The sequence below is a fragment of the Rhinolophus ferrumequinum genome, chromosome 13 (assembly GCF_004115265.2).
Source record: "Rhinolophus ferrumequinum isolate MPI-CBG mRhiFer1 chromosome 13, mRhiFer1_v1.p, whole genome shotgun sequence".
Taxonomy (NCBI): domain Eukaryota; kingdom Metazoa; phylum Chordata; class Mammalia; order Chiroptera; family Rhinolophidae; genus Rhinolophus; species Rhinolophus ferrumequinum.
This window is the reverse complement of record NC_046296.1, coordinates 24901997-24926052: the sequence shown is the minus strand read 5'-3', so window position 1 is coordinate 24926052 and position 24056 is coordinate 24901997. Positions and strand designations below refer to the sequence as shown.

The 24056-nt window shown below is 39.1% G+C and overlaps 1 pseudogene; it reads left to right on the top strand.

Moving 5' to 3' along the window:
- Positions 1-8519: 8519 nt before the first annotated feature.
- Positions 8520-23348, top strand: LOC117033355 (ferritin light chain-like; annotated as a pseudogene).
- Positions 23349-24056: the final 708 nt, after the last annotated feature.

The window sequence follows — 24056 nt, the reverse complement described above, 5'->3', positions numbered from 1 at the left end:
CCTCAGCACTGTTCTTGGGCTCAGAACTGGAAATGTTGGGAGCACCCGGAGACCACAGGTTGGGGGTGGGAATCCAGAGTATCACTGTGAAGCTACAGAGAGCAGCAGTGCACAAGCGGGACCCGATCTGGACAAGACGATGAGGAGACTGCCATGACCAGCACTAGCAAAGCACCCCTTTGTTGCTGTCAACAGTAATGCAGGGCCACTGTGAGGGGAAGGGGCTGGGGGTCTGTTTTTATGAGTACAACGATTCATAAAAGTCAGTCGACATTGAATTATACATAGATTGTTTTATTGAGCCCCTATAATGATCCTGTGAGGGAGGTATAATTACTATTCCAGTTTTACAGATGAGGAAACCGAGGCTCAGAGAGGCTAAGTAACTTTCTTGAGGTCACATGTCTACCAAAATGCAAAGCTGGGATTGGAACCCAAGTATATTTGACTCTAAAACCTGTGTTCTTAACCACTATGCTTTATTGCTTTCTTAGGTAGAAAACAAGGACAGGTGTGGAGCATCAGAATTCCAAATGTTGCTAATTGCTCCATTTTATGCATTAACTATTATTTTATAAAACACTCCTAAGAATGCTGTAGGTTTTATATATGCATGGTTTTATTGTTTGGCTACTAAATGCTATAGAAAAAGACTCACCGTTTTTCTCACAAGTTCACACATTGAACGTAAGTCATTGTCTTTCTTTTCTATTCTCCTATAGTGCATTAAAAAATGTGCTGCATAAAAGTGGGGGCCAATACTTTATCCCAAACCATGTTCAGATATGGTTGTTTAAAGACAAATGCCCTCTGAAGTACAATTCTCAATGATTAAAGAGTACCTCCATACACCTCCCACTTTTGTTGTTACCTGTATGTATGGAATTCATACATTAACAGCAGTTAAGATTCCATCATACATTATTTTGTCTGTTCCTTCTGAAATGTTTTTACACTTTCGCTTATGTAGTCTCTTCCATAACAAGCCCCCTTAACTTAGTTAAACACATTCCAAGTGTTTAACAGAACATGGCAGAGTGACCCAGAAGGCCCTCCGGTGGGATGCCTTTTGCGTTTCGCTCATCTATTTGGTTGCAAGAAGTCTTCCACCAGAATGCAAACTCCGCGAGAACAGGGGCCTTATTTTGCTATCTGGTGTATCTTAGAGCCCAGAACTCTGCCTGGAGTAGGCACACAATACATATTTGTTGAATGAATGAATGAGTGAATGAGGGAATATAGCTAGACTATGTGAAGGAAAGGGGAAGGGGTGTTTTAGATACACATGGAACGAAACTCTAGAGCCTATCTGGCCGCTTGGGAGCTACAGGTACTGCCTCTGGGGCCTGGCCTGTGCTTTGGTGTAAATTCCTAGCCTGGGTGACCTCTATCATCTAATATTTTGAAGCCCAGGCTGTGGATGAGTTCTCCTTGGGTTAGAGGTCCATCACAGGTCTAATCAATACCTTCCTCTCCCCACCCCTCACAAAAGTCCTGAATGGAGGACCGTGGAAAAGCATAGTCAGTTTCAGTAGACACCGTGGCAAACACTATGGCTGACACGTCCTCTCCTTCGCTCTCTAATGTGTGGTCCCTGGACCAGCAGCATCAGCATCCCCTGGAACTTGCTAGAAATGCAGACTCTTAGCCCTACCCCAGGCCTACTGACTCTGAATGTGCATCCTAACACCATTTGCCCAGATGATTGGCAGGAACATTACATTTTGCACAGCCCTGTTATGCAACACCAATCTTGCCACATTCCTGCCAGACGCTGTGCTAACCAGTCACATTCTGCCCAGAACAGCTTTAAGTAGCATCTTTTACCTCGGTAGTACCATTTTTCAGTTCTTATTTTGCCTTTAATTTTATTATTTAAACAATAGAAGAGCTGTTATTTATTGATCACTGTGAGATTTTTATCCTCTTTTTAAAAAAACAGTACATGAGGAAACAGAGGCTAAGAGACCTGCTCAAGAATGTGTGAAGCCAGGACTTTGTATAATTCCTCCCCATTCCTTGCCACACCCAAGGGATAAGTCCTTTAAAAAGCATGCATGTCAAACAACTTCCTCAGAGGAAAAATATGAAAAGATTTTGTTGCTTCATTTCCAGGCTCTCAGAGTAAAAGTGAGGCAGCCTGGGTTCCTCTAGCTTGACCCTACCTAGAAGAAGAGTTACCTTAACAAGTTCTGGAGAAGCTCCAAAAGCTCCAGCTGAGGACTGGCCTTCAATGGGCTCCTTAAGTCAGGGCTCCTAAGCCTGGTGCACTTTACAATCACCAGGGGTGCTCAAAAAAATACCACTCTCTGCACTCCATCCCCAGATACTCTGAATTAATTGGTCTGGAGTAAGGACTGAAGACAAGCTTATTCTTTAAAAAGTTCTTTGAAAACATGAGTTTATTTTAAAGACAGTTCTCACGTGCAGTCAGGGTTTAGAGGCTGTGCCCTAAAACCAGTGAAACCTGTGACTTCCAGGCCCAAGCAGAAGACAGATATCTAACTAAGGCTCTGCTGAAGACCCTTTAGTGGCTTCGTGGTGCCACAGCTGTCTGAAAACCTAGAGTACTAGAAACACTTCTTCCTGATGTGATATAAGGCCAATCCACAAGTCGTTTTTGTGGTGCAGATCAGCAAAAAGAGCACAAGAACAGTGAACGAGGCTGGAAACCTCACTGGAAGCTGCCATTAGCTGGTGACTGACACCTTCCACAGTGCTGGATAACTCAGGTGTTCCTACGGCACAGCCCGCTACAACACCTGACAGGGCCAGGAGGTCATGGCAGTGGTATCTCTGGTATCTTAAATGGTTTAAAGAGAAAGGTCAAGCCATTCCAAACTCTGAAAGTCTACAGAGAAGTGAAAAACATATTTTTTCCATGGAACTAAATTAGGCTTGAGTGCTTAAGTTACGAACGACCAAAAACACATGGCACAAAATATTACTTTCAGTCCTGGAGTCTCAGGGAAAGATGGTAAATACTTTTGCCTCTTAAAACAACAGTAATACAATGCAGAGGATTTTTTTTTTAAGGCATAAACCCACAAGGACAGGGAGAATGGGAGAAGAGACAACAGCAACATAATTTTGAAAGCTGAAAAGTAGGGGGCAAGGAATTTAGCAGAACAGAGAAACCTAAAGGTAATGACATTGAAGGTCTCCCAACTAACTGGCCCAGCCAGATCAACTACAGAGATGTACCCAAAGCTTCAAATCAGATTTTCAGTTCCCCCACACTCTCTTTCAAATGAGAGCATTGTAAGATTGGAAACAAAACGAAATGCCCACTGTAACCAGTTCTATTCACTATTGTACTTGAAGTTCTAGCCGGAGTAATTAGGTAAGAAAAAGAAATGTAAGGCATTCAAGTTGGAAAGGAAGAGGTAAACATCTCTCTATTTGCAGATGACATGACCTTATATATAGAAAATCCTATATATATAGAAGCCACACATACACACAAAAAAAATTATTAGAGCTAATAAATAAGTTCAGCAAAGTTAAAGGATACAAGATCAACACACAAAAAGTAGCTGTATTGCCATATGGTCTCAATGAACAATCCAAAAATAAAGTGAAGAAAACAATTCCATTTATAATAGGATCAGAAGGAATAAAATACTTAGGAATAAATTTAACCAAGGAAGTGCAAGTCTTGTAAACCGAAAACTAAAAATATTGCTGAAAGAAATGAAAGAAGACTTAAATAAATAGAAAGACATCCTACATCTGTGGATTTGAAAATTTAATATTGTTAAGATGGTAATTCTACACAAAACAATCTACAGACTCAATGCAATCCTTATCGAAATCTCAACAGCCTTTTTTGCAGAAATGGAAAAGCTTAGCCTAAAATTCACATAGAATTGCCAAAACAATCTTGAAAAAGGAAACAAAAATTTGGAGGACTCAACACTTCCTGACTCCAAAACTTTCTCCAAAGCTACAATAATCAAGACAGTGTGGTACTGGATACAAACAGACATATAGGTCAATGGAGTAGATTTGAGGTCCAGAAATAAATCCATACATTTATGGTCAGTTGATGTTCAACAAAAGTGCCAACACCATTCAATGAGAGAAAGAATAATCTCGTCAATGCATCTTGCTGGGACAATGGGATATCCACATATAAAAGAAAAAAGTTAGACCTACCTCACACCACACGCAAAAATTCACTTGAAATGGATCAAACACCTAAATGTAACTGCTAAAAGTATAAAACTCTTAGAAGAAAACAGGAAAATCTGCATGACCTTGGATTAGGCAATGGTTTCTTAGATATGACACCAAAAACAAAAGCTACAAAAGAAAAAATAGATAAATTGGACTATGTCAAAACGGAAAACTTTTGTGTATGCAAGAACACTGTCAAGAAAGTGAAAAGGCAACCTACAGAATGGGAGAAAATATTTGTAAATCATATATCTGATAAGGATCTAGTATCCAGAATATTTTTAAAAACTCTTAGAACTCAACAACAAAAAGACAACCTAATCAAATAAGAGCAGACACCTGAAGGTTAAGACATCAGAAGGAAGCTTCTATTATCAAAGTTGAGGACCAGGACAAACAAACAGAAAAAAAAGAAACTTATAGGACACAGGAATAACGCAGGGAGCAGACAATCAGCAACCACGAAAAAGCAACAGGATGCTACTAGGAGAAAAAGCAAACAGTGTTCATAGAATGGCCCTGGAAGTTAAACGTAAAAATGAAAAACTCAGTAGGTTTGGAAAATGAAGTAGAAAATGTCAAAACTCTCATTTGTATCCAAGTTAGCCTGACTCCAAAGCCATGAAAATAAAAGAAAGCTATCTCACATTTGTTAACGTTATCTAATCTGAATTATAAACTTGTATTTTCTAAGTTTATATAAGAGTTGTATACTTTTAGCAGTGCTGGATAATGGGACCTCTTATATTGCCAAGTTTATTAGGGTCAGCTTGCATGTGTAGTTGTTTTGGAATCTACTGGATTATCAAGAGAACTAGAGGCAATCTACTGCTGTTATTTGTTCTGGAAATATAAGAAATAACAATAATTTTTGAATTCTGTCTCTTTACAAAGTTATCATATGCCAGTTATAGGATGCCATTCATATAAATTGCTATAGGCTAAAACCCCATAACACCCTCTCCTTGTTCATTTCCTCCCCTACTACGGTCATGGCAGGGTCTGGGGAAAAGGTGAATGGGCCCTTTTCCTCACCATTTTCCTGCACAGGAGGATGTGTGGCTTCTCTGGAGAGTCACTTCTGCCTCCATTCTCAGCCCTGTGGCCTCTGGGTCCCCTTCCAGCCTCTTTTCATTCTAGGCAATCAGTCTCACTGGACAGATAACAGGGAGTGCAGGGCAATTCCAATGGGCAAATCCCAGTCTCCTGGCTCCACCACCAAAGCAGCACTCCTCTCTCTCACTGGATTATCCAGGATGGGAATCAAACCCTGTTCTATGGTATGTTTGAAATTTCTCAGGTTTGAGCTCTGCATCCGTCAACTGGAAGAAACACATTTTAACCCACCTATATTTGAAGTGAATTCCTTGTAGACAGCATATAGTTGGATTGTGTATTTTATCCACTCCACCACATTTTGTGTTTCTATTGGTGTATTTAGTCCATTTACGTTTAATGATGATGTTCTGTCTGCCATTTTGTGTTTTGTTTTCTGTTTATTCTCTCTTAAGAAACACATTTGAAAGCTCTCCAAGGTATCCCCTTGGAGTACCCCTGAAGCACGGGATTAAGGTCAAGTTTCAGCTCTCTTCTCTCAGGGGTTGGGCCCTCCCCCTCTTCTACAGACTTATCAGACCGAGGAGCCTAACAATTGTAAAACAAGCTATCTTTCATTCTCTGTGTAAATTCTGCATGGGAGAAAGGGATGATTATCTTCAACTTACTTTATTACACTGATATGTATTCACTGATACCTCAAGCTGAGACAGAAATGCCCCACTTTCTAATCCTGTGAAATTTATTTACATGTCTCTCTCTCCTTCCAGACTGTGAACAATATGTAGATAAGATCCATATGTTATTTATCTTTATGTGTCTCCAGCAACTATTAAATGCTTAAAACTTGGTGATTTCTTGTTTACTAATACTTAGTATTGAGCCCAGAGGGGGATCCAACCTTTTTTTTTTTTTTAGATTTTTATTGGGGAAGGGGAACAGGACTTTATTGGGGAACAGTATGCACTTCCAGGCCTTTTTTCCAAGTCAACTTGTTGTTCTTTCACTCTTAGTTGTGGAGGGTGCCGTTCAGCTTCAAGTTGTTGTCCTTTCAATCTTAGTTGTGGAGGGCGCAGCTCAGCTCCAGGTCCAGTTGTCATTGCTAGTTGCAGGGGGCACAGCCCACCATCCCTTGTGGGAGTCGAACTGGCAACCTTGTGGTTGAGAAGACATGTTCCAACCAACTGAGCCATTCGGGAACTCAGCGGCAGCTCAGCTCAAGGTGCTGTGTTCAATCTTAGTTGCAGGGGGCGGAGCCCACCATCCCTTGCTGGACTCAAGGAATCCAACTGGCAACCTTGTGGTTGAGAGCCCACTGGCCCATGTGGGAATCGAACTGGCAGCCTTCGGAGTTAGGAGCACAGAGCTCCAACCGCCTGAGCCACCGGGCCGGCCCCCAACCTTTTCTTAACTCTTTATTGTGAAACAATTTCAAACTTAATGAAAAGTTCTTTGTGCAAAGAACTTCCAGATATCCTTTGTCCAGATTCACCAATTGTTAAGATTTTGCCACATTAACTTTATCATTCTCTCTTTCAAGCACCAGACCTCTTATAAAACCTCTGTTCAACTTACTTTTGTACAATTCATCTCCTTTCAGTGCCTTATATTAACTGTCTTTTCTCTCTGAAGCCACCCATTTTCATGTCCCAATAGAGAAGAGGTGGAGTAGAGAGGATAAGATGAACTTATTCTACCCAGTAACCACTGGGTTTTCATCCATTTAAAACTATGGGATTTAGTTTGAGAAACTAAGAAAGGCATTTAACATGTCTATGAATATGGTCAAGCTAGAAAAAAAATGGAGCCACCTTCTAAAAGGGACTATTTTTAGTAGAATTACTATAGAAAAGAATGGTGTTGCATGACATAAATTGTCCTTCCTGGGACCATAATGATAATTCTGCTTCTGCTACGTAAGGAATGAGCCAAGAAAGGCTGGGAGAAAACTATTGTGATAAAAAAAATTTTCAATTTCATCCAAGGGATTAATAACCTTTAGGAAGAACCTGGAGTGTAATCAAATGTAGAGGATTGTGGGGGTGAGTTCTAGGGAGAATGGCTATCAATGGTGCATCTTCATATCCCATGGGACACATTTAAATTCTGCCAGTTCAAATGGAAGTTATTCTTTTGCTGACTCTGAGACCCACTGATTCTCACGTGCTGAGTAATGTCATTTCATTTTAAGGGAAGTACTAAGTGAAATCAATGAAACAGCTGAATTGAAAGAATTCAAAGAATTACAACATGCGGAATAAAAAGAGCAATGAAACAATTCATAGAAAAGGCCATTTATAGACAGCTTAGTACCACCTTAGTAAGAAAATGAAGAAAAAAAACTGGCATAAAAAAAAATGTCTCTTAGGATTCTGGATTTAAAAGAGTTTTGACTTAAGTTTAATTTGTGGCATTTTAAAGTTCAAATTATAGCTTCTTTGCTCAAGAAATACAACCAATGTGTGAGTATTCTTTCAATCCATTCCCCAAATATTTACTGCATGTCAGGCCCCACATTGGGTCAGGCACTGTTCTAGACACGGCATGTAACAGCAAACAAAACATTCCTATCCTCATCGAGCTGACATTCAAGTGGGAGAGACATATGACTAATAGAATATGTAAGTAAATTAGGTAGCATGTTAGAAGGTGGTGCAGGCTACAGGGAAACAAGAGCAAAGTTAGATGGATCGTGTGTGGTGGAGAAGCAGGACGCAACCATCAGGGTAGGCTTTCTTGAGAAGTAACTTTAAGCAGTCTTGCAAAAATTGCAAATGTTGGGGGAGGAGTCTTCCAGGAAGAGGCAACACCAGTAAAGAGTTCCAAGAAGGCTTGAGCATCTTGGCTTCTTCCAGAAACAGCAAGGAGGCCAGAGTGGCTGGAGTACAGTGAGCCAGGAGGGAAGTGGAAGAAGACCGTGTAGGGCCTGGGGCTACTGAAGAATTTCAGCTTCCACTCTCTTTTTGTTTACTCGGGATGAGACCCTGCTTTTCAGCAGGGAAGGAACACAATTTGACTTCATTTTAAAAGGGTCTCATTAGCTTCTCCGTTAAGAATAAACTGAGGGGGACAAGCAGAAACAGGGAGACCAACTGGAAGACTCCTGCAATGATCCAAGATAGAGCTGGAGGGATTTAGCTCAGGGTTTACAGTGGCAGCAGTAAAAAGGGATCAATGTCTGTGCTCTGCAGGCAGAACCAACAGGATTCCCTAAAGGATGGAATGTGGTATGGGAGAGAGAGTCAAAGTGCCTCCAAAGCTTTTGGCCTGAACAACTACGAAAAATGGACTTGTCATCAACTGCGGTGGGGAAGCTGCTGATGGAGCAGGCTTGTGGGGAGGAGGGCAGATCAGGGGTTTGGTTTGGGGTTTATTACTTTGACATCCAAATGGGGAAGTCAGTGAGCAGTTGGATATGTGAGTCTGGAGTTCAGGAGAGAGGTCTGGGCAGGAAACATAATTTGGGAGTTGTCAGATTTACTTCCATTCTATTAACATGTACCTTTACAGACCTACAGAATTGTATATGTCTTTAGTACATATACCTCCATTCAAGAATTGTTAACATTTTGCCATATTTGCTCTATACTTCTCTATTTATAGATGCTTTTATGTTATTTGTTTAAGGGAACCATTTGAGAGTTGGAGACGGGGAGGAACAAACTGTCCTTTTCCTTCCAGGTTCTTTTTGCTCGTCTAGTAATCAAATAGACAGGAGACAGATTAGAAAGTAACCAAATTTAATACATGAGAGTCAGAGACCCTGCATGCACAAGAAGTTCAGAGACAGAAAGGAAACATGTGTCTATAAAACATCCTGAGCTAGCGATGAGGTAAGGTGCCTTGGGGGTTTCAAAGGGTCATTGCAGCATAAGAAGAGCAGATGCTTAGAAAATAGAAGCTTGTCCTCCCCCATAGGCAGGACAAAAGAGGTTATCTCTGATAATCTATTATTATGGGCGAGTCCCCTAATTCAAGTTCTTCTAGGTATTTAAGGAAGGGGCAGAAGATTCTCCTGAGCCCACAGCTAAAGTTGCCTTTAGCTCAAGACAATCTGCATACCACAGAGGGACATCTTCGTGACTCATTCTGAACAATCCCCCTCCCCCCAGATATCTTGCTTCTTCACTCCCAAACACAGGAGTGAATGGAACATAAAGTCAAAAGGTTAACTGAGATAACAGGGCTACTATCTGCATTCATTCCCCTGGGGCACCCCAAAATTACGAGGTCTGGGAGAGGAGGAAGAACCTGGAAGGAGCAACGATTGAGGGAGAAAACTGAGAGTGGGTATAGTGTCGAGCTGGTGGACATTCTCTTCTGATTGTTTAACTTTACTAAAATGAGGAGAGTCAGATACAAAAGTCAATCATGGGAAGATGGGAATTGTTCTTCTAACTTCAGAGTTTCTCCTTTACACTTAGAAAACCTAGAAATTTATTTTTCCTTGATCTAAATAATACTGGAGTAATCATGCAAAGAATCTAATAACTCCCTTGGATTGTTTTAAATGAGCAACCTAAGAAACTCCAAGCCATTGACTCTAAAGGATTGAAGGGTAGTAGAACATGCCACCCCAAAAATGCTGCTTTGGTATATTGATTATTTTGAACTAAAGGCACTTGAAAAATAAAAAATTCAGAGAGAGGCTTGCTCTGAACTCCCCTTATTTGCCTGATGACAGATCCTCCAAAAAGAACTCTACTCTCATATAATCCCCTCCTTAGGTATCTCATCAACCAAGGAAGATGGACTCTTATCACAGGAGCAGAGATTAGACGTGGATGCCACATCCAGGCAAATGCAATCACAAACAATCATACTTCTCATATGTTCTTCTAAGGGCCCATTCATCTTTTCTAAAGATCGTTTACCCTTCCTTAGGAGTCCTACATCCCTTTTCTCTATTAAGATGGTATTTAATCCTGAATTATAAAGCAGCTGGGGAGTTACGCATTTTTTCATTGTATCTCCCTTTTACATATGAGGTATACATGTTAATCAACTTCTGTGTGTTTTTCTCTTGCTAATGTTTTTTATTATAAAGTGTCAGCCAAGAATACAGAAGAATAGAAGAAAAATTATTTTTCCTCTTCTACAGAATGAAGAGGCCAAGTCACAACATTGCTGTTTGAATTGGTGAAAAAAAAATCAAAATAAAAACAATTCAGTTTTCAAAACAAACCAATGACATTCAGAGACTAATTTACAAAATAAAGAACTTAAATGACAACTTGACTTTTTTTGTTTGAATCACACAGCTAACTTTTTAAAAAAAGAGGTGCTATTCACGTCTACTTACACAAAATAAACTGAGGTTAAAAAATGAAAGTATTTTCTTTCCTCTGAAATATTTTTCACAGTCTAACCACAACTGAGATAAATAGGGTATCTGTAAATTAAGAGCAAATTCCCACCCTGGTCCTGGTCCCTGAGCGTAACTCTGAAAAGATTCATTTTTAGAGAGAGGTTGCTATAGACGTCAAGCTAATCTCATTCATTCTTGGGCTTCCTGAACACGGAACGCCTCCATCCATAACTGAGGCAATAAGCAACAAAATAAATCATATATAAGTAGATCCAAGATCAGCAGGCAATTTGTTTAAATGATAAAGACAGTTGATGTTAGCTATCGCCTGAAACCCAGAGATAAAAGACACTGGATTGAAGACCAGGAAAATGCGTGGGTCCAGCATCAAGCATTTTATACAAGAGTCTAGCAAAATGAAGTCTGGCCACTCCTGAGGAGCTGAAGAGTGATTGCTCAAGAAATGAACTAATCAGTTCAGGGAATGTCTCTTCCCTGGAGTTAGTTGCTTCTCTTACCAGCTCTGGTTCTTTACCCAAGAGCCTCCTCTCTCTCCCTTTTCAGCCAAGCACCAACTTCAGAGAAGAAACTACTATTTCCTAGAGTTAGGAACCTCTTGTTCCTGCTTCAGAACAATGTCAAATCCAGGACAATATCAGCTCCATTCTGAGCCATAGGGAGGGATTCAGGGAAACAAAGAGCAAAAAAAATAAAAAGGGAAGAAAAGGGGAAGGGCGGAGAGAAGGGAAGAAAATGGGAGGAAGAACTCTGCTGACTATCTTTCCACTCAGTACACTGTATACTAAATGTAGAAGGACCAAAGGAAAAAAGGATTCTATTTTTAAATGAGCTGCTTGCACATTCTAGGAGGGCTGCCAAGAGATGTATCTCGTTGGAAAGACTCTGAAACGGGCGTTGTTAGGCAGAGGTGGGCCCCTGGGCCAAGTCTAGAAGCAGGAAGTTGAGAAAAAGAGGAAAGAAACCACTCTGCATAACAACCTCAGAGGTTATCTACAATGGGACCCTGGAAGCCTTTGCAGATTTGTCCCTTTGATGCAAACTTCCTTTTTCTACTTAATGTGAATTTAGACTGTTGACCCTAGAAGGTCTTGTTAGTCTTGAAACATTGAGTATGTTGGGTTTTGTCCAAGAGCCACCCAGGGGCCACCAGGAATAGAGAGAGCTACAGAGGAGAACTGAGAAAACTGAGCAGGTCTACCTTGATGTCACAGTGGCAGAGGCTTCCCCAAATCATGCTTTCAGCTAACACAGAACATTTACTGTGTGCAAGATACTGCTCTGAGTGCTTTACCCATATTATGAATACAACCTTATGAAAGAATTATTCCTCCAACGTTATAGATGAGGAAACAGATACAGCGAGGTTAATGGACATGTCTGAGGTGGTTCAGGTGGCAAGTGGCTTGAACCCAGGCAATCTGGACCTTCAGACACCAGGTTTTTAACCACTTTGCTACACTGCCCTCTTAAGGGGACAGGAGCTGGAGGGTCCTTGCTCCTGCTTCCTACTCTTCCCCATACTCCTCTCCTCCTTGCTTCTTCCAGTCCTGCATACCACTCCTGCCTCACCCCAATCTGGTTATTTGACAAACTCAGCCTGGGAAATGGATCGTTTGGGGTTATTATAGTTTGAGGATTATCCTGGTGGTTGGGGAGGGGAAGGTGATGGAAGGATGGGAGCAGCCAAGCCCTGTGGGAAGAAGACAGGGGGTGGAGACACAGAGAATTAAAGAGGCCAGGGCAAGGGGTGTTACTGTTAGTGGGGTCAGGAAGAGTAGGAGGCAGACTTGGATGGGCTCAGCCTTCTCAGCCCCCTCCTTTCTCGGAGTGGCAGCACCCAAGTGAGGGAGGACCTGGGAGAGGGGCTTGCATTAGGGTTCTGTGCCTTGTTCAGAGCCATGTTCTTGACAGCACAATGCCTGGTGTTTATGTGGTTGAATAACTGAAAAATGAAAGAACTCACTCTGTAATAGTTCTTGTTTTTCCCCCTTGTTTCGGCCACATATGGAGCTTCCTTTATTGCTCTTGCATGGATACATTTCCTTTTTTCTCAACCTCTTCCCCAGTAACAAAGCATCTAGTGTAGATGTGAAAACATGTTTCTTGTAAAAGCCGCAAGTCCATTTTGTAAACATCCCTGCAAGGAGTGGCACCCTAACATGGACTGCCTTCGACCTCCCTTTGTTCCTTTCTTACCATCCTCGCTGGCGTTTCCGGCCTGGATAGCACCATCCTGGTTATTGAATGACTTTTGACTTCCCTTGATTAGTAAGCTTTGTACTGTCTGCTCTTTATAAATAATCAGCCATCCTTAAATTTTCTTTGAAAATTATTTAAAATTTTTAAATTTCAGATCTTGAACTCAAAACCTAACAAGTTGGTTAAGCCTAAAATGCCTTTATTAAAGCAGCATAGGTTATATGCCACATCATCTAAATGCTCAATAAACATTTCTTGAATGAAAAATGAGGCAAGTGGATTATAACACTGGGAATTAAAACACTTGTGTCCTCTCCCCAGCCTTGTTATTTACTTGTGGATGAGCTAAATGCACTCATTTAACCAACATCAATGAAAACTATTAAAAAGTATTTGTGCTCTGAGGGGTGGGGGAAATGGGAAAAGGTTGGTAAAAGGGGACAAACTTTCAGCTATAGGATCAATAAGGTCTGAGGAGCTAATGCATAACATGGTGACTAGAGTTGATAACACTATTGTATAATTGAAATTTGCTAAGAGAGTACAACCTAAATGTCCTCTTAATGTCACTTAAAAAAAAAAGTATGTGAGGTGATGGACGTGTTCATTAGCTACATGGGAGGAGTTGTTTCACAACGTACACATATATCACATCAAGATGTACACTTAAATATCTAACAATTTTAATTGTCAGTTACACCTCAATAACACTGAAGAAAAGTTTGTATTCTGATTCAAGGTTTGTGATGGTGAATGTGGTAGGCAGAATAACACCTCTCCCTACTCCCTGAGAAATGATGTCCACATCCTAATCCCCAGAACCTGTGAATATATTAGCTTAGACGGCAATGGGGAATTCAGGTTGCTAGGCAGATAACTTTAAAAGAAGATTATCCTGGAGTATCCAGGTAATTACAAGGCCCAATATAATTACAAGGCTCCTTAAATGGGGAAGAGGGAAGCAGAAGAGAATCAGAGGGAAATGTGCCTGCAGAATGGCCTGAGTTGCAATATTGCTGACTTTGAAGAAGGATGGGCAGCCTCTAAAAGCTGTCCAAAGCAACAGGTTCTCCCCCTGAACTTACAGAAAATAATTTAGCCCTGTTGACCCTTTGATTTAAGCCTAATGAGACCCATGTCAGACTTACGGCCTACAGATATACAACATAGTAAATTTCTTTCGCGTTAAGCCACTAAGTTTGTGGTAATTTGTTTAGCAGCAACAGAAAACAAATAAATAGATATTTAAAACAGAGTAAGATCCCCAGAGAGAGCTTTCATGAGTCTTTGATGTTATATGACTAAATTCAATCAAATATATTGTTTAAATTTGTTTATTATTTTTTTAAATTACCTACATGGTAGTCAAGACATGTGATGCTGGCATAAGTCTAAATATATAGATTAATGGAATAGAAATGTGAGTCCAGAAATAAACCCATACATTTCTGATCAATTAATTTTCAACTAAGGTACCAAAACAATTCAATGGGGGGAAGGGGAACAATAGATTTGCAACAAATGAAGCTGGGAAAACTGGATATCCACATGCAAAAGAATGAAAGTAGACTCATATTTCACACCATATACAAAACTTAACTCAAAATGCATCAAAGAACTATATTTAAGAGATAAAACTATAAAACTCTTAGAAGAAAACATAGTGTATACTTTCATTTTTCATATTTCATATACTTAAATATGACATCAAAAGCACAAGAAATCAAAGAAAAAAAATAGGTAAATTATACTCATCAAAATTAAAATATTTTATGCTTCAAAGGACACTATCAAGAAAATAAAAAGACAACCCACAAAATGGGAGAAAATATTTGCAAATCATATATTTCACAAGGGACCTCCACACAGAATATATAAAGAACTCTTACAACTCAAAAATAAAAAGTCAAATAACCAAATAAAAAAATGAGCAAAGGACTTGAATAGACATTTTGCCAAAGAAGTTATACACGTAGCCGATAAGCCCATGAAAAGATGTTTCAACATCATTAGCCATTAGGGAGAATCAAATTAAAACACATGTGATACACTTCATAATCACCAGAATGGACATAATAAGAAAAGATAGATACACTCGTCCTCCCCCTCATCTGAAGAAAATCCATTCTAAGTCTCCCAGGGGATGTCTGAAACTGTGGATAGTTCTGAATTCTAAACACACTACGGTTTTTCCCATACATACATACCTATGATAAAGTTTAATTTATAAATTAGGCACAGTAAGAGATTAACAATAACTAATAATAAAAAAGAACAATTATAGAAATATGTAATAAGTTATGTGAACGTAGTCTCTCTCTCAAAATATCTTACTGTATAGTAGTACCCCTCTTCTTCTTGTGATGACGTGAGGTGATACAATGCCAAAGTGATGAGATGAAGTGAGGTCAGTGACACAGGCATTGTGATGTAGCGGTAGGCTACTCCTGACCTTCTGAGGATAAGGGTTACTTGAACACAGGGACTCGATACCACAACAGTCAATCTGATAACCAAGATGGCTACTAAGTGACTAACAGCCAGGCAGCATATACAGCATGGGTACGCTGGACAAAGGGATGATTCACGTTCTGGACACCATGAGCAAGAGGGCATGAGATCTCATCATGCTACTCAGAATGGCATGCAATTTTAAACATGAGTTATTAATTTCTGGAATTTTCCATGTAATATTTCGGACCTTGGTTGACCCTGGCTGACTGAAACTACCGAAGGCAAAACCATGGGTAAGGGGGTCTACGGTGAAAACAAGTGAATGAAGGATGTGGAGAAATTGGAACCCTCATACATTGCTAGTGGGAGTGTCAAATGATGTGGCTGCTTTAAAAAGTAGTCTGGCAGTTTCTCAAAAGGTTAAACATAGAGTTACTGTATGACCTAGCAATTCCACTCCTAAGTATATACCTAAGAAAACTGAAAACATATGTCCACATAAAAACTTGTACACAAATGTTTATAGCAGCATTATTCATAATATCCCCAAAGTAAAAACAATGTAAATGGTGATCTTCTGGTGAAAGGATAAATGTGTTATATCCATACAATAAAATTTTATTCTGCCATAAAAATGAATGAACTATTGATACATGATACAACATGGTTGAACCTCAGAAAAATTATGCTAAGTGAAAGAAGCAAGACATGAAAAGTCACACAGGTATTATATGATTCCATTTATATAAAATGTACAGAACAGGTAAATCCATAGAGACAGAGAGTGGATTACTGGTTGCCAGGAGGAATAGGGAGTGATGGATAGTGGGTACAGGGGAATTTTTGGTTGGAGGGGCCCAAGGGAGTGTTTAAAATGTTCTGGAATTAGATAGTGGTGATGCTTGCACAACTTTCTGAATATATGGTACTAAAAATTACTGAACTTATACTTGAAAATGGTGAATTTTAAGGTATGTGAATTATATCTCAATCAAAAATAATTAATTAATGGGGTGGCTGGTTAGCTAAGTTGGTTAGAGCGCAGTGAATTTAGCATCAGGGTTACTGGTTCAATCCCCACATGGGCCAATGTGAACTGCGCCCTCCACAACTAGATTGAAATTACTACTTGACTTGGAACTGATGGGTCCTGGAAAAACACACTTAAATAAATGAAGTTAAAAAAAATTAACTAGTAACAATTCTGGTTTTAGCAAATCAGACAATACAGAGCTGACTAAAAAAAAAGCTAATCATCTCACTCCTCCTTTCCCATTTAATTTTACCCTACCATATTTTGATCTATTTACTTACAGTCTTTTCTTCCTGCTCTTACGTAAATGCACAGAAAAGGGGTTTTGTCTTTGTGTTTTTTATCCTTACAAGAATGAGTTCAGTATATAAGTAACTTATTTCACTTAACTTCTCAGGGACATCCCACCAAATATATACATATAATTTGTATAAAGTTCATATCTTTGATATACCAAAATTTATTTTTTCCTCAATCTGATGATTTAGAAATGATATCACAATATATCAAAACATTAAAACATACACATTAAATATATACAATTTTTATATGTCAAAGATATTTCAATAAAGTTGTTAAAATATATTGAACAAATGGTATCATATAAATCTTATACATATCTTTTGGCAACAATACAGACAAATTTCTGCCAGGTATGTCTACTTACGGGTGGAATTATCAGATCATGGGATACACATATTTTCACTGTTAACAGATGATGCTAGCTTTCCACAGGGATTGTATTAAGGTAAGTTTCCACTAGTAACATGTGAGCAATCCAGTTGCTGTACATCCTAACCAACACTTGGTATTTTCTGCTTTTTTATTTTAGCTATTCTGGTAGCTGTGAAGTGATATTGCCTTGTAGTTTTTATTTTGTTGTTGTTTCACTTTTTATTGAAATGTACATAAGTCTATATCTCAGCGAATTTTCATAAACTGAGCACACCTCTGAAACCAACACCCAGATTAAACTGAAATACCCTCAAACCCCAATTAACCCATGGGGAACTTTTAGGGGAGTTGAATGAGCTGTTGTTGGTTTACCTACTACCAAATGTTGAAAATGAGTTAAGGGAACTTTGAATGTCTTTTCCCAAAACGAAAAAGACACTTCTCCCCTCACTTGACCCACAGCAATTTCTAAGTCAGTATCTGCATTTGCGGGCAGCTGCGAAGAATAAAATGAACCAAGTAGTGATGTGAGCTTACTCAACCAAAAGTGGCAGAGCAGAAACAGTTACTGAAGGTTTCAATTAAGTCAGATACCTTCTGTTTATAGTATCCCATTTGTGGCTGCCAAATTAAACTACCTGAAGTGAGCTAGGGTGAAACTGCCTCAAAAACATTGAGTAGCTCTCTCATCACTTAACAAATTAAAAGCACAGACTCTGTATTCTTCCAGGTTAGCTCAAGGTGACTGCTTCAGGTAAGGGTGGTGGTGTATTTTGGTCCTTGTTGGGACAGTCTGAAATCAGATAAACTACAGAGGGTTACAAAAAAATGTATACACATTTTAAGAAAGGAAAAAACTATTACAATTGTAATACTCCATATACACTGATAACAAAAGATGCATGCAAGTCATATCTGACTTCTGCAATTACAGGAAGTGCTCAAAGTGGTTACCATCAGCATCCAGACACTTCTGGTTATGGTGAACTACTGCTTGAGCAACGTTGACCAGTGTGCACTTGTATATGTTTTTTTGCCAACCCCCGGTATATGGTCAACATTTGGTAGTAGGTAAACCAACAACAGCTCATTCAACTCCCCTAAAAGTCTCCCATGGGTTAATTGGGAGGTGGGGGATATTTTGGTTGGGCTTTTCTTTACAGTCATCTCTGAAATCCAATCTGATTTAAACAATCCCTACATGCTATCTTGTCTCTGTGGATCACTTTTTTCATTTTTCCTTCCAAGGTTGTCAGAAAAATCCTAGTGCTATCCAAAAGGAAGTTCTTTGCTGCAGTCATTTAAAATCCTTTCTTGAAGCGTATTTTTCCCTTAGCGGTGGGAGGGAAGACATGTTTAGTGAGATTACCAACAACATGTTGCTTGGAACCCCTCACCAAATTATTTCTCATCCATTTTTCCTTCAGAAAGGAAGGTAGCCACAGCTCCTTACTTTTGCTTCCTGACTTGGTTTACAAAGTTAGTTAAATCCCCTGTACCACAGAGTGTCTGGGTTACTGATTTATCTAACTGGGGTAAAAGTCATATGCCACTGCAAGGCTGCATTTTATTCTGTTTTTCTAAACCAGTCAGCTATTGTACACTGATGATGTAGCTTAATGCTGTGTCACAGGACCATTCTAGAACATGTGTGTATATTATTGATGCAAGGAGCAGCAAAGAACTTCCTTTTGGATAGCACTAGGATTTTTCTGATAACCTTGGAAGGAAAAATGAAAAAAGTGATCCACAGAGACAAGATAGCATGTAGGGAATGTTTAAATCAGATTGGCTTTCAGAGATATGCATGATATTGTGTTTTCACTTCTAAAAATTTATCCCAAAGAAAATATTTAAGCAAAGCAAAAACAAACATTAATACAGCTTTTCCCAGTGGCACTGACTATGATATATTTTAAAAAGTGAAAGTAACTTAAGGATCCAACATTAGAATAGCTTAGTAAGTTATGGTGTATCAACAAAGTAAAATATAAGGTATTAAAATGATAATTAGGAAGACTTAGAAACATGAAAAAGCAGAATGTAAAATAGAAAAATCTTATGATAATTCTTTAAGGATTATCTATGTAAGTAAAAAGCAGCACAAAATTTAAAAATAATTGTATTAGGATGGTAATTTTGTGGATATTTTAAAATTATATTTTATAAATTGTCTTATAAATAAAAACTTATTCTCAAATTTTCATATCATATACAATATCAGAGGTTTCACATTTTAAATTTTCTACCAATGATCACATTAACCTGAAATATCTTGCCTAGATACTTTGGGATTATCAGAAGAAGCAATGTTTATTTTTTATTTATTTATTTTTTTATTTATTGAGGTAACATTAGTTAATAATATATAAATTTCAGGTGCACAACATTATAATTCAATATCTTTATGCTCTATTGCATGCTCACCACCAAAAATCTTGTTTCCTTCTGTTACCATATATTTGACTCCCTTTGCCCAATTGGCCTTCCCTTTTCCCCATTTTCCTTCTGGTAACCACCATTCTGTTTTCTGTATCTATGAGTTTGTTTTATTAGTTTGTTACTTTTTTGTTTTATATTCCACATATGAGTGACATCACACAGTTTTTGTCCTTTTATGTTTGACTTATTTCACTTAGCATAATACCCTCAAGATCCATTCATGTCGTCTCAAAGGCAACATTTCATCTTTTTTTATAGCTGAGTGATTATATAGTATGTATATCACATTTTCTTAAGTTGCTTCCATAATGTAAATAATGCTGTGATGAACACAAGAGTACATATATCTTCACAAATTAGTGTGTCCATATTCTTTGGATAAATACCCAGAAAAGGAATTGCTGGACCATATGACTGCTCGTCTCTTCACTTTTTAAGGAACTTCCATACTGTTTTCCATAGTGGCTGAAGCAATGTTTATTAAAAACAACACTTTGTTTTTAAGTTGGATAGGACGTATTGAAAATCACAGTTATAGATTTAATGTTTATCCTTGGTGCCATAAACTTGTCCTGCAATTAGGAATGTGATTAAAAGTGGTTCAACCCTGACTTTTCAAAGCAAACCCATATTTGCCCATAAGGCCTTTAACTCATTGTGGTGGTGAACATGGTGGTGTCTTCCACAACCCTGTATCCTTAACTTCTACTCCCTGTCTCCCACTGCCTCCCTCAACCCCATGGAGCACTGGGAAAATCCCAGGGAGCTCAGTTCTGAAGATCACACTCTGTACGCCACTTTGAATTGCTAGTGTGAATACAGAACCAAGAAGCAGAAATCAAAGGCAACTGCTCTCTACTAACCCCAAGTGCTAAAATAATACTATCAAGTTCTCCTGCTTTGTTTCAAACCCACATCTCTTAAAAAATTTTTTCTAACTATAACCATGATATCTTTATCAAATCTTAGTATCATGTCCAAAACCAGGCATCCACTGATGACACCCATTACAGTCCCACTCTGGCTCCACATGTGCTCAATCCAAAAGATGCAGATAAAATCCACAGCTGCTCAGCAGACTAATCGGCAAGCTATAACTTTTGGCCAGAAGGGCTTGTCCCCGCTTCTTTCCAAAAAAGTAAGTGTACGTTTGCTTCAGATAACTTCCTGTTAAGCACCCTTGTTCAATCATGACTTTGGTCTTTGTAATTGTACCATTAGCAGGGAAGATTGATATGGCAGAAAGAAACAGAGAGAACATTAGAACTTTGTGTAACACAGGATTCAAGTAATATGGTTCGCTGTATGTTTTAAGGTGATTCGACAAACTGTGTGACTTGAGCATCTTTATTTGATCTGCAAGCCTTACTGCCCCATGACCTTGTCTAGGATAGCTTGCCTGGTAGGATGCTTGAAAGCCATCACTGCATCAAGATAATGTCCCACATTATGGATTCAAGTCCAGGCAACCTGCTTCCAAAGGCTGCCTCCTTGAGAATTATGCTATATAGGCTCCTTGAAGAAGGAGCTCAAAATTGATCAGTTTCTAACAGTTAAAGATTTTTAGAGAAGAAGAGGATACTTCCCAAAAAATCCAGATGGGAAGATGAGTGTTCAAGTCCATAAAAGGAGTCCCTGAGACCTTGGGGAAAATAAGACATTCCAAAGTGAGGTGATAGAATGAGATACAACATACATCAAATGGATCAATTAGAATTTTTGGTTAAAAGTACCTTTCTGAAGAAGCCTACAAATAATGACTAGCTCAGTAATAATGAACATCTTTAGCAATTAGATTGTAGTTTCTACATATAGTTTTCTATCAAAAAGAAGCAAGCTTCTTGAAGAAATGGCTAATTCCAGGTCTGAAGCAGGAAATATATACACGAGGAGTCATGGACCATCTTAGTCTACCAGAAAGCAGTTTTCAGTGATTAATAGGGTCATGTCAGAATGACTCAGGAGCAAACATGACGAGGTTCCCACTGACCAAAGAGGGGACAATTTCATTATCAATAGAAATTATAGTTGTAATGAATTAAAACATTAAGACTGTATAAATAGTAAGTTTAAAATTATACAGTAAAAAAAATCTCATTGGTCATGTTTGGAGAATGCTAGAGAACCAACTCATTACTTTGAAAAGTTGTAAACAAAAGGAAAGAATCAAATATTTCTAAAAAAAATGGACTGTGGGTACAAGAGAACCTATTGAAGCTAATAATTTCTAGTTTTTCAACTAAAACTGGAAGCCTGGACCTCATTACTTTGGATTATTGAACATTGAGATGGAGACTGTTCTGTTCTATACTGTTAATAGTTTACTGAATTCTACAAAAGAAACAGAATAGGGAAGAATGCTTTCACTGTACTTTTAACAAATGTTTACTGCAGATTCATAACCTCAAGTGACCATGTAATAAATGTTAATAAATGATGACAAAAACAGAGACAGAGGCATCACCATATGTAGTTAAACAAAAACATTTTAGTCTGTTCTGACATATTGCAACCCATTAGTCATTTGTGTTCTTTTTCCAGGGAAACCTCCATTAAATTTGCACTCATGTGTATCACAAGTTTCATTATGGGCCATTATTTCTATATATTTGTATTCATAACTGCAGTAGACAAAAATATTACAGCAAAACACATTTTTAAAAGGACCCAAGCAAAATAAATAAAATGTCATGACCTTTACCTCTTTCTTGTGGATTTTTTTTTTAATTATCGCTTTATCCTGCATAAAGCAATTTTTCAAATGGCATGTGATTTTTTTCCATTCTGATAAACTTCTTTAGAAAACATCATAAAGAGAACCAATCTGCCTACTTTGCATCCTACTCTTTAATTTTCTATCCTCTCCTATGAGGATGGAGATTAACCCATTATCTCAATGACTTGTTAGGTTAAATCACAATAACTGCCATGGTTATAGTATATAACCCATCCCAGAATAAAAGGGGTTTAGAAAGACAAGTTATATCAATTACACTCTTCCAAAGAAGGACAGGAAAATGGACACTAAAATGAGAGAACTAACACAGAACAGGCAACTAGCAGCCTGCTCCTAATTTTCAGGTCTTAAAGCGTATGCACATGGGAATGGTAACACCAAGGGTACATATTTCACTTTTTTTTTTTTTCACTCCTTAAAGGCAACAGTATTCACAGATACGGATCAATTCAAGAAAACAGAAATCCCAGTATTGCCAGGTTTCGTCAAACATTTGTATTAAACATCACTGTGAGATCCCTCGGCAGTCCCCTGGATCTGTCTCTTGCTTCAACAGTGTGTGAATGAAACAGACCCAGGGATACCCTTTCTTCCACCCTCCCACCACCCTCCAACCTCTTTTCTAGTCTCAACCTTCAGAACCAACTCAGCCATCCTTGGCCTCTGAGACCAGCCAACACCGTTGTTTAAGCTTAACTCCTTTATTGAGCAACCACGAGCTCCCAAGTTCACCAGAATTGTTCCACCCAGGTAGAGGCCGTCATCAACCGACGGGTCAACCTGCATCTGCGGGCCTCCTACACCTACCTCTCTCTGGGCCTCTGTTTCGACTGCGACGATGTAGCTCTGGAGGACGTGGGCCGCTTCATCCACAAGTTGGCCAAGGAGAAGTGTGAGGCCGCCAAGCGTCTCTTGAAGATACAAAACCAGCGTGATGGCCACACCGTCTTCCAGGATCTGCAGAAGCCTCCCTAAAATGAGTGGGGTAAAACTCAGGATGCCATGGAAGCTGCCATGGTCATGGAGAAGAACCTGAACCAGGCCCTTTTGGATCTGTAGGCCCTGGGTGCTGCCCGCACAGACCCACATCTCTGTCACTTCCGGGAGAACCACTTCCTGTATGAAAAGGTGAAACTCATCAAGAAGATGGGCAACCACCTGACTAACCTCTACATGCCTACCAGCCCCCAGGCTGGGCTTGACGAGTATATCTCTTCAAAAGGCTTACCCTCAAGCTCGACTAGGAGACTTTGGAGCCCAGAGGCCTTTGAGGGGCCCCTCTGTGTCTCCCTGGCATTGGGCTTCTGCCTGAGACTCTCCCTACAACCGCGAGAGGCAGCCTTCTAACCACCCTTGAGCCTTTGCCCAGGTGGTGGACCAAATTGAAACAATAAAGCTTTTCTCAGCAAAACAAAACAAATCACTGTGAAAGGCATTGCGCTAATTGTTAGAGTTACAGAGGAGTATGAAACATAATTATTATTCTCAAAAGACTTCCACAAATAACTGTTTTTGATTGAGTGCTTCCCATGTACCATGGTCAGCACTGTGTGCATATGGTATATACATACACATATCTCTGTATATATATATTGTAGTTAGGTTTTGTAGTGAAGATATATAAGTATCTTCAAAACCTCACTACAACTTCATGAGATAGTATTGTTATTTCCACTTTAGAGATGAAGAGACTGAAGCTCAGGGAAGTTAAGTAACTTTCCCAAGGGCACAGCAACTAAGTATTTGATCTGGATTTGGAAATTTAACAGTCTGTCCCTAGAGTCTGAGTGTTGCGACCTGCACAACACAAACCATGGGAAGCCGAGGGAGGCGGTGAGGGTTAAACTATAATAAAGAGACAGAGACTTATATACAGTTAAATTACAGAGGACCAAGGGACTCGCAGCCTCAAGAGACTGGAGCCCCGAATCGGGTCATTGATAGTCTTTATT